Raw genomic sequence first — 12,366 nt, 5'->3', positions numbered from 1 at the left:
TCTAGCTCTCAGCATGACTCCTTGTAGAAAGATATTAAAAAGTTTAGCAAGCATGGATTAAGAAGGTTTGTTGCATAAATGTAAAAATATTGATAGGTAGTCTGGTAATAATACTGCAGTCTTAGAAGAATCCCTAAAATAATATGCATCTTTTTCAACCTTAACCAAGAGCTTTCTTTAAACAATCTCATTATTAAACCATTAACATTTGAATGCACTTTTATTGCTTAAAAAAGTAAATGAACAATCAGTGCAATAGAAAGTAATATAAAATGAACAATTATTGTAACAGATACAACACATACACGTAAAATAAAATAATTCACAGCCTTTCCCAGCATTTGTTTGTTTTATTAACAGACTACTGCTGAAAAATAACATTACATGTATGTGAAATACAATCCACTCTTTTAATCTCTCAAAGATGTTTCTTTGATAAAAAGCAGAAGACATAAACATCTGAAACAGAGAAAAATAAACCCAACTTTCACAGCTATGCACATAAGAAGAATTCCAGTTTTATTTGTATTTAGCAGAAATACATATTATTAAGGTTTTGAGTTTAAATGTCATAAATAGTGGACTCCTAGAGTTTGCTGTTATGGGTAGTGCTCTGTAAGAACACAAAAACACCATTTTCACAAATAATAAATGCACTTTAAATCATGTAGAGAGATTCATCATAAAACAAAAATATAGTGTAATGTACTATATTTAGTACATCCGCTCCCTTAAAGGATTATGTACATGTGTGTTTCTGGGAGTTTGGACTGATCATGTATTTATGTTTGAGTATGCCTGAATAGGTATCTTCCCCTCCCCCATTCATTTCACTATTCAGTTTTGAAGGAATGTAAACCCAAGTATTGTAAACATTGTTTTCTCCCCCCCCTTTTATATATATATATATATATATATATATATATATATATATATATATATATATATATATATATATATTGGGGTGGGGTAGTATATCTCAATCACAGGAAAGAGGTAATTTATAGATTTATAGAAAGCAGAAAACATTGTAATGCACAGGACTGAAATTTTCAAATCTACTACATCCACTGATATCGCTCAAGACATATATACTCATAAACTGATTTTTTAATCTAATCATCATGCTATGTGTGCTTACCAGTAGGAAAGCAAACTAATAAAAAGGGCTTTGTTTTGATAATGTTTAACTGAGGTAGAATTTGTTGAACTACAAGTATTCATCTGTGTCAGTAAATGCATGGGTCTCGACAGGCTTAACCCACTAATGATTGAAGTTATGCAGGCATTTGCAATGGGAAGAAGACATAGCATTTTGAAGAACAAAGGATGATAGGAACAGATTCTTATTGGTTCAGATTTCTCATTGTGCGAAAAATATGGACTTCCACATAAAAGCGTAAGGATTTGTTTTGGAAGGCTTTCAGTTTTAAAATATACCTGGCTTTTATTATTTTTGCAACGATTTCGACTTGGTTTATTGCTAAATTGAATTGATTCAATCGTTGACATTTTAGAGAGCTTGTTCAGATGTTCACCCGGTATGGTATTTTTCTTGGCTGTCAACTTGATTTCTATAGGTGTAAACACACAAAGATAAACTGATTCCGCTGTAAAAACGAAAGATGTATGAGTATTTGATCTTAAGGTGCCCATCTATCTATCTTTATTTAAAAATGTTGCTGTGAAGAAAACTCAGAAATTAGTCTCTCCATTTGGTGTTAAGTACTAAATCTCTCACATTTCTAGACATTAGGTATAATAAAAATGATAACAGTATTATGAGCTCTTTGGTCTGTATACTTTTGCATGCCTGTTATTTTGAAACCAAAATTAATAGAATGCTTATGTGTCACAATAAACGTGAAATAATCACTATAATAAAAGACGTATTTCCAGAGGAGGGCATACTAAATTTGTTCAGGTTTTTGTTACAAGTTCTTAGTTTTAAATGGAGAAGGATAATCATTATTGTTTATATCTTGTAAAGGCAGTTACAGATTAGTCTTTTCCTGGCTCGTTGTTTACTCCAGTGCCCTGACGAACTCATTCACACAAAGACATTGAAAACGAAATATTTTCTTTGTTTGCTACAAGCATTTCAGAGATAAGCTGTGAGAAATAAAATTATTTCCAAAATATCAGCAAGAAATACCAGACTGTTTCAGTTCTATATTTCCAATAGTATTTTGTCCTAAACTTTGGAGACCTTTACCAAAGTTAACGTCCAGGTCTATTCTAGTTTTAATTAGCACTCAGCTCTAACATTAAGTAGAATTTTCGATTAGGTAAAAAATTTCAACAATACTACCTTTACTGTTTTAGTACCATTCTTGTATTAATCAAAAAAGTTTAATAAACTTTGTTTTGTTTTTATATATAATTTGCAGACAAAACTAATTGGATTGTACTCATTCTAACAGGAAATGCAAATCAGTAACAAATGTTTCCCTTGGTATGCTTACCCCTCAACTAGTGCCACGAACATGAAATAGGAGGAAAAGCAAAAATAACTCTATTTTATCTTGCACCAGTTAAAAAAGGTATAAAGGAAAAGGTTATGTTTAGCTAAAATATTAAAACTCATGACAATTCTGTTTACATAGTCACAAAGTAATTCCTTGGTTAGCAACGTACAATAGATAATGTCATTTAATAAAATAAAATCGCTCATGGACTCCTGTGGAAAGAGCTTAAAATGTGAGGATAGCAGCAAAAGTGGCTTTCAGTTTCAGTTCCAGGATACTAATTCATTGTTCCCGGGTAGTAAAATGTGCTTGATCCTTCATGAATAAGGAACAAGAAGCAAATAACACATCTGGTATTTGCTTGTCCGTTTTTTGAGAATTCTTGGAAAATCCTTGTCCTGAGGAAATGAACTGCAGAACTAATGAAAATCAAGATTAATTTTGCTACTTTTGTTTTGCTCAGTTCTTGGCTATCCTGGAAAACAAAATCTTCTCTTGTGGTCCTCCAAAGTTCACTTCGTAGCTTGAGAAGTTTGCTTGCTCATTTAGTTTTCTGATCTATGATGTATGTTATTAAAATAATTTTATTAGTAGTAGGATGAAGATGTTGATAGAAAGTAGAAACGGGCTTTTGAAGTCAGCGCTAACAGCGTGTAGTTAGGGCATTTAGTCGAGAAGATATATCCCCGACTTATGATGGTGATTTATTGCTTTTGTAAGTCTGTTTCCTCAGGACTGAAAGTTCTAAAGCCATTTCCAGCCTTCCATGCAAAGTAGTAGATAATTGTTTATCACAACGAGTATACGTGCTGTGCTTTTTCAACATCTGCTCCATTATCCATTAATTTTCAGTTGCATTGTTGCGAACAACTTCTTGTTTCAGCTTCTTTTGGAAGACTCCAAAGGCATTTTGTTTAAAATGTTCATTATCCCCTCTATGGCAGTCGCTCTCACTGTTGGTGAAAGCTCAGAATAATATAAATATATGAGGCAGCCTTAATGCCTAATAGCACAAATGTTTTGCAAGCTTTGTGTTCACCTTAACTCGTGAAGACCTTACTGGTTTTTAAGTACCTTAAAACCTTTCCCTGTGATAAAATGTAATCTTAAACTCTGCCCCAATTTGAAAGTGTGTAAATCTTGTCTCTGTTTAAGAAACTTGATGTTATCAAAGTCAGTTTTAAATATACACTGTCAACTGAACTGAAATATCAATACTTTAGTATAGAAGTTTATAAAATTAGAAAGTATTTTTCTCTATGGGTGTTAGATGTTAGACTGCTAATTGAACAGGGAAAACTGTAAAAAATGCTACATCTAGGAAATAGAAGACGTAGGAAAGTGAGGTAACACTAGGAAAGGAACAGGCAAAGGCAGGAAAGATTATTTAAGTCATTTCATTGCAATCTTTAATAATGAACAAGCATGTATCAAATCGTCACTCTAGAAAACAAAATAAGCATGTGAGGTATTAAATACAAAATAAAAAGCAGAGGCCCTTTTGGAAAGCACCTATCTGAAAATGCAACACCTTTAAGTGCATCAACATATTATTCTTCCTTGGTAATAAGTACTCATACTATTCATTGTTTCCTGTAGTAACTGAGTCAAAATGTTTACAATGTTGAAAAAAAACATTATATATATATATATATATATATATATTTTTTTTTTTTCAAGGAGAAGAGAATAAAATACTAGTTTATGTTGGATATATCTTCCAATAGATTAACATGGAAGAGACGGGTTTATCTGTGTAGGTCTAGTAGGACTTTAGAAATGAAAAGTAGCAGCAGCAGTCGTAGTCATAGTAGTAGTAGTAGTAGTAGTAGTAGTAGCAGTAGTAGTAGTAGTAGTAGTAGTAGTAGTAGGTTATCCTGAATCATGCTTTCGTTAACACAAACCTATAATTTTGAGCATCACTCAAATCTCAAATAGCTATATAGGAAATGCGTAAGCGCAGGTTTTACCAAAAGGGTCCCTAAAGACTATGCAAAATTCAGATCCACCACATTGGAGTCAGGCACATTCTTCACAAGGACAAACATCAGCTATACTTAGAAGAGACTGCTTTGCCTTTGTCTGGTAATTATAGGCCTTTTTAGTTTTCTCAGTTGTACTGATGTTATGTGTGGGTGTTGAGCATGGTTCATACAATAGCGATATAAGGAAGCATCTGTAGGGAAGGTTGCTAATCAAACCAGTTAAGATTTTTTTTTTTTAAATCTAAATCATGGTATCTAGGATTGATTTATTATTGAATAGTAATCCACATGACAGTTAGTCATGTTTTAATTAAAAAAAAATTTGGGGGGAATCACTAGAAGAGTTGGTGAAATTAGGTAATATGAAAATTATCGATCTTACCTCAAATTACAAAAATGTGCAATGAAGTATAAATGAAAAAATATCAGCCACATCTCCTTATTTCCTTTTAAACGCTTTAAAGGTAGAGTTCTTCGCTAGGAAGAGTTCCTTCACTGATTCCCTATTTCAAATAAAAGGATTTAAGTTGACGTATGACCACGTGAGCACATAATACAGCGCATTATTGTGGCATTTGGAGCGAAGAGCCAGGCTGGCTTCGGCTGTGATTACGCTTTTCCAGTTTCTGTTGAGAACAAGAGCTTTTCTTTCCACCACCACTACCCCTTCCCCCTCCCTGTAAGAGCTTTCCATTTCGGTTGCATTATTTAGTCCTTATGGAAAGATTTCTTGCAAGCTGATGGGACGAAATGCTTCGTTAAAAGGATGGACTTTATTTTAAGGTATATCCGTTGATTGTTCATTAATGTGGTGAGTTATTGCTGTTCAAGGCAAAGGTCAGTAGAAAGGCTTAAGGGTGTGTGTATCGAAATCAAGCTTGGTTTCCCCTTTGTTTCTTAGTTTACTGAAGAAAATATTGAGTTGCTCCAGTAACAAATAGATTAGTGCTTTTTCCATGTTTGGCATTAAAGCTTTGTCTGTATTTCATTGTTAACTTTCAATACGTGCTTCATCATTATTGTACATGTTTTTGGAATGGAATGAAAAACAAAGCTTGCGTGTTAAAAACGTATTTCATACTTCAGAGAAATGTAAAACCAGATGTGATTTATTACTGAATATGAGCAATAGATATTGAAAAGCTAAAATCCACAGTTCTGCCATGTTCCTTCCATTTTTCTTGTTGTAGTTAAATAGACCTTCATTTATCGTTTTGCATACTGCATGCCTAAATTAGGACAAAGAGTCTCAAATACTGAATTAACAAAGACAATAATGGAGATTTTGTTTTGTTTATGTTATTGGCGAATTAAACAAACTGGAAACAAATTATTTTATATGACCATTAATTTTGTATATTTCTAAACGCTAGCCTGAAAATCCTTACAATCTCAAAGTTAAGTCCAAACGAAGGAGAGAACGCATCTATTTCGGGCTCAAAACTCTTTCAGGTCAGATTGGAAGAAAGGTATATCTAACTCCTCTTCATAAAACCCGTTTTTATCCTGCTAGTTTGCGAATAAAAACGCATATTAAATAGCAGAAAAAGAGAGAATGCCTTGTGTTATACAAAGGTCCAAATGTTATACACAATTGCATCCATCAGTGGGTTCAGCTTTGGGAAAGGTCAGAGTGTGGAGATTTGATTTATGTATCTAGTGAGTTGGGGCAGCCACCCCGGCTGGCTAAAGCTGCTGAACGAAACGCTTTAAATGTTGCCCCACATTACTGGATAGTTATTTACACTCCCTCTGCTAAATGTATTAATATCTAAGCATAATTATGTGCATGTCCGAATGAAACCTATAAAATAATGTAATATTACCGATGCATATCCTTTTATTGGGTATTTGAAAGGCTTTAATTTTAGATAGAATGTTTGCGGTTTTAATCCCCGGGTAAATGATGTTTATAGACTGTGCTATCCTGAATATTTGTTCAGTGAAAATAGGTAACGCTTTCGTTGACAGATATCATCATATTTTGGAAAAGTGCAGCACAATAGGTTTCTAAAAATAGTTTTTGAGACAAAAAAAGAAACAAGGTTTTCTTTAGTAAATTCAATATCTATTTCTATCGCTAAAAGTTAAGTTATATCATTTCCAATTAATGATATCGTATTACTGGTGTACTTTTTAGCTGATTAAAAACCGTCTTGGAAAATTTAAAACTCAGGTTTTAATTGCAGCTCAATTACTTGTCAGCATTTTCCGTGATTTATGACTCAGTTTTGTGCATTCTGACCCAGTTAAAGCACTCATAAATAATAAAGTTTCATTGTGGAGCGTGGAAAATCAAGCGTAGGTACCAGATTATTTTATTAGCGGTTTAATGTTTTTGTAAATACCCACCCTGTATCAACATAAATAAAACAGACTTTGTACTTTTATATGGTTTGAAAGCATAAATTGTAATGGTGCTTCAGCAGTTGTTTATTAAGTAACTAGTCGAAATTAGACCTAGAATTTTGTTCAGTTTGATCTTATCCGCACTCAAATGTCTTTGATCACAAAACTATCTTATGTTTGTACTTATATTTTCTTATATCCAATTTTAATTCCAGTGTTCTTTCATTGTTCTCTTTATTTAACCATTAGCAGCTTTTTGTAGGTATATAGTACAGATTTTTGATAGAACATGTTCGTTCAAAATATCTTGCAAAATCAAATGTACATTCTATGATTTTAATTAAGACTTACTACGTTTCACATAAGGGAATATTGCCATTACATCTTTCAACAATCTGATCAATTTATTCCATCGAAAATTAAAAAAAAACAACAACAACCAGTAAACCTAGAACCCCATTGAAAACAATTGAAAATTGTTTAAAATAAACGTTTCTATACACTATGTATATACACATGGCTATGTACATATCTACATGTACTAAATATACATGTGTGCATGCTAATTGCAATAGTAACAAACCGTTAAAATATTTGTAATGTAAATACATCTTTAGGAACATAAACTATATTATATTATATTCATATAAAATCGAATTGAATCTCAAGGTGCTGGCCTATGCCATAGTATCACAGAAAGAAAAAAAACAGTATTAATTCACAATAAAGAAATTTTAGTTTTCTAAGTCAGAATTCATTAAAAAAAACAAACAAACAAAAAACCCAGTATGAAGTTTACTAATCTTCCAAGAACACAATTTTAATAGTCCGATAAATTTTAAAGAAGTGGACAAAAGAAAGAGACGATCATAGCAGGTTTGCTGTCCCTATCAGTTCCTAAGCTTAATTTTCCTTCCTCCTGGTCTTTGAGTTAGAAGACGATTCAGCAGTTTAAAAAGAAAAGTGGTGGGGTTGATTATTCACCACAGCAGCTTTTCCTGAAATGCAACATTCAAGGGTTTGTTTGAAAAAAAAAATGCATACGCGTGAATTTTTGCCCCTTCTTCCCTCCTACGCTGCCTAGCTTCTCCTTTCATGTTGTGCCATCGCAATATGGCATAGGAAGCAAGTGTTTTCTGTTTTAGTGCTCTGTTTACAGCTTTGCTGCATGAAGTCATAAATCTTGCCGAGCCATAAATGACAAAAAAAAAAAAAAAAAAAAAACCCCAACAACATTGGTATGCATAGGAGGCCATAGTGGTCTTTTTTATTATTATTATTTCTGGGTTTTCCCTTGTTTTTGTTTAAAGGTGACACTATTCCCTCTCTCATCTGGATAAGGATCACTCCTATTTTTAACACCATAATTACACAAATAATACCAGTCTACGTCTTGTAATAATTTGTAATCTCTCCTTTAACTGTATTAGAAATTTCCTTCAACTACTCGGGGTGGATTAGGATTTAGGTATTATTATTCATTTTATTATTCAGTTTGGTTGTAAATATGAGCATGAGCAATTGTTTGTGACTGTTTCTATTACTGGCTTTAGGTTTTACATGGTTGGAGGGGAGAATGAATTTTTTTTAAGTTCTGTCCTGAAATAGCTGGATAGACCTAAGTATTCCTTGCGGGTTTTTTTTTTTTTTTGGTTAGTTTATTTTCCTGGTCATACGAAAATTAAAGAAGTGCCGAAGAGAGGGTTCATATTATATATGTTTCTACCAAAGAAGAACAAAGAGTACAGTACCGAGGTTGCTTCATAAGCATCTTTAACCCTATCTTTTTGGCATTTTCTTAGGGTGTCTCAACTTGCATATTCAGTTGGAAGACAACTCATTTAAAACGAAAAGACTAGCAAGACTAACCCTTTGTGAGATCCGTTTGTCTTCATTAGCATAATTTTCCTGGACTTTAGTGACGCTTGGGTTCTGGGAGAACTGGCACCCCCACTCCCTCCCCTTCACTCCGCACCCTCCCCACTCCCCAGACTTCCAAATCAGGGGGGGGGGGGAAGGGGAGGGCGGGGGAGACTCTGATTTGGAAGCAGGATTTTAGCGTGTAATATTCATAAGAAACATACCCTTGTTTCGGAAGCATTACACTAGGAAAGCCCTGTGAGTTGATATATCTTATCTCGGTGACCAGGTCGCCCATGAGTAACCCTAGGGGTTGTCCAAGTTGAGTCAGACATTTTTTTTTCCTTCAGCTCTCTCGGAGCAGTGCGCTGCTCCCATCTTGGCTTTACTTTCTGCTCGGTGCTTCAGGCTGATGCACAGACAGTACAGTACAGTAGGAGAAGTTCCGGGTCCTCCACCAGATGTAGAAGTGTTTTTAGGGAGGATCTCGGAGCTCTATCGATTGTATCGCCGAATGCGAGGACAGTGTGCTGTGTTCCGCCTCAGTCGTCAGAAGTAAAGGTAAGCAGGCCAGAAATCCGCTCACACTCCTGAATGGTGGAGTTTACGTCCCAGTGATTTATGACCGCAGACTTAAATCTCGGTTCAAGAAGAGTTCACAAGCTCCAGCTTCCTTTCAGTCAGTGGCTGAAAGCTTTAGATTTCGAGTTTAGGCTGTTTTCGCCCCTCTTCGACAAAGTTGTGTCTTTACATTTCATGAAATCTTGAGGAAATTACCTGTTTTTCTCTGTTTCGTGGCCGGCTTAATCTGAATGTTACCAGGCATACGAAAGACGATTCAGAAACAATGCCCCAGCTTTCGTAAATGAAACTGACATGTCTTTGGTAAATGTCTGGAACTTTGTCTTCCAAAGTGCTGTTGCAGCAATCTACACCTCTTTCATTGCTCCCGGCGCTAAGGTGAATGCAAAAAATGTCTTTGATATAACAAATGGAGAGAGTAGGTGGTGTGATAACTCGTATTGCATCAGCCTTTGACACTTGCCTGTAAGAAAGCACCACGCAAGGAAAACAGCCAAGTCCCTTACGACTCATTTGGGTTTCAAAACTTTTGCTCGACATTTACCTACGATTAAACTTTTGAAGTGTAGCTGTTTCCCTTTCTTGATATTTACCTCATCCTTTATGTTGTCTTATGGAAACATCATTTAGTATACTAAATACGCTGTACGACATAAGCTTCCAAAATTTGGAGAAATTGCTAGATTTACATTTTTACGCTTGCTAAATTTCCTAGAATTATTTTAGTACAAGTGCACATATTTTGTTAAGATCCGACTCTTCAAGTGCTTATGGTACTATAGTTGCTAGTGAGAGTTTGAAAGTCTTGAAAGTATAACCTATTTACCAAATCATTCAATTAAATGTGGCCTGAGGTGTCTGACTAAGCGTTTTCGGTTGATACCACTACACATAGTAATTATTCATTTTAAAAATCAAGTGCACAAAACATGAATTTAATTGTAATTGCTTTGTATTTTTACAAATGTTCTATCTATCTATTTCAATAGATGAAGTTGCATGAATACTCCTGGGCCTCTTATACCCTCAGATTTATTCATTGTATAGGATGCTATGGTTTTTAATTATGGAACTGGACACTTAATTGCGTATGGCTTTGCTATGCTGATCACATTGTTTTCGATTTGATGAAAACACAAAAGACTGTTGTACATCTGCTTCCCATGATTAGACCTGTATTACTATATGTATACTTTTGAAACATAACAAAGAGCTACACTGCTATATTGCGCAGCCGTGTAATCTTAACCATAGGTAAAACGATGGGGATGTATGTTGTGTGACTGTCTCCCTTTTAGCCCACTTAGATATACAGAAATATAGGTTAACAAAAGAGATTTCTTGACCTTTATTTCTACATGCATTAGAATTAAAAAAAAAAAAAAAAAAGCACTACTATAAACATCCGAAGAGTCATTTTTGACCTGGTCACAAAAAGGTATGAGATCTGCCTTATTCTGAAAGAATTGAAATTTCCAAAAACAATGTTTAGATATGAGTCTTCAGGATCTCATTTTGTCTTGTCATCTTTAAGATCTCCTACGTTTTATACATATTACTTTTCTTCACACCTTATTAGAGCAACTCCTTTAATTGGTTATTTTGGGAAGAATAAATAGTGAGTTCATAGAGAGATTTGTACCAGCTTGGAGAAGTATTTTATGGTTTGCGTTTCAATCCTCTCTCTCTCTCCGGCCAAATGACCCCCATACATCAAATTACATAGCAGTTTCTAAGACAGAACCTATTATCTTTAGGTTGGAAGGAAAGTTCAAGCCGTGGTCATGGAGATGAACGCTGGTTTTTCAGGTTTCTGGTGTTTTTATTTCAATCCATCATGTCTTAACAGGTAAAATTTGGTAGTCTCTATGAAAAGTGTGGCCTTAAAATATAATTATAGCACCGTTTTGATTTTTGGTACAGTTGAAGAAATATTTAATTATTTGCCATTGTTGTTTCTATTGTTTACCCTCAACTATTTTTTTAAAAAATATTTTTTAATGCTGTGTAATAGAAAGAAAGTGTGGATATTTACTGGTTTCAGTATAAATTAAGGTTTATTTTTTCAGATACTGGACTCTGTTATACCTAATTATGCACCCTCTTAAACGTGAAAAACACTATACTGCCCTTTTCAGTAATGACTTTTGACATTATGGTTAAATAAGTACACGTTCGGAACTTATGAGCAATAAAGCCATATTAAGGACTTTCACACTTTCATACCATTCCAGGCGATAGCTTTAGAACTTACAGGTTTCGAGGTTAAGCTGCCTGAAGCTTTTTATTTTCTGTGTACAAACCTGTGTCCAATATGTGCTGTGCATCTTTCTGTTTTATGTAAGAAGAAAACATGGGAAAGAAGCTTTGAATAAGGCCCTGCAGCAATAAAGCAAATTGAATGCAGGAGTTATTGTGTACATTGGTCCCCACATGCTCAGGTTTAGCCGAAATAATCTGACCCGAGAAAAACTAGAATGTAACATCTTTATTCAAGCTTTGATAGTATTTCATCAGAGCGTATTTTTAACATCCACTCTGGAGTTAAAAGTCCAACGTCTGCAGCTGTTTATACAGAAATATGTTGCTGAATCTGTAGGGAACATATTCTGTAAACAGTGATAACTTTCGGTTTAGTTCTCCTGTGCTTGTTTCACTTTTTTTAATGCAACTATATGTTCGAAACTATTTAGCATTTGGATTCATTAAATGACTTTTTAAAAACACTGTACCTCCAGTGGTAGGAAGTAGGCTGCATATTAAACCTCCCACAACAAAGAAAAAGGAATACGGAAACAGGACATAGTTAAATACATGTTTTCTTTGATCAAACTTATCTGTATGTGATCTGCAAATAACCTACCGTTCTCCTTTTGTGCTAAATGCTAAAACTTCCATGAATCGGTTTCTAATGTAAATCCCTACACAGCATCATCTCCAGCTGCAGTTAACCAAATATTTGTAACTGCAAGTAAATTCAAGCAGCTTTTATATCGAACCCCCCTTAGCCTCAGGCCAAGTCATGCTGCTAAATATTGCTGACCACTTTTTCTTTTATGGCTTTCATGTCACTTAGCTATTGAAAGTAAGATGGATTTGTACTATTTCTTCACTATAGTGTG

The 12,366-nt window shown here is 34.4% G+C and overlaps 1 protein-coding gene across 5 annotated transcripts in view; it reads left to right on the top strand.

Annotated features, from left to right (window-relative positions):
- Window positions 1–12,366, top strand: part of HOXA3 (homeobox A3) — a 45,984-nt gene that overhangs the window by 28,331 nt on the left and 5,287 nt on the right. The window contains exon 1 of one of the 5 annotated variants that reach the window (XM_029589166.1): window positions 5,051–5,236. The exons of 3 other annotated variants lie outside the window; for them this stretch is intronic. The gene's annotated coding sequence lies outside the window, so the exon portion shown is untranslated. Of the gene's footprint in view, window positions 1–5,050; window positions 5,237–8,493; window positions 9,224–12,366 lie in introns of those variants that run through there. One more of the 5 variants, XM_029589164.1, reaches the window with a different exon arrangement.

This window comes from Rhinatrema bivittatum, chromosome 2, assembly GCF_901001135.1.
Source record: "Rhinatrema bivittatum chromosome 2, aRhiBiv1.1, whole genome shotgun sequence".
Lineage (NCBI taxonomy): Eukaryota > Metazoa > Chordata > Amphibia > Gymnophiona > Rhinatrematidae > Rhinatrema > Rhinatrema bivittatum.
This window is presented reverse-complemented; position numbering and strand designations above follow the sequence as displayed.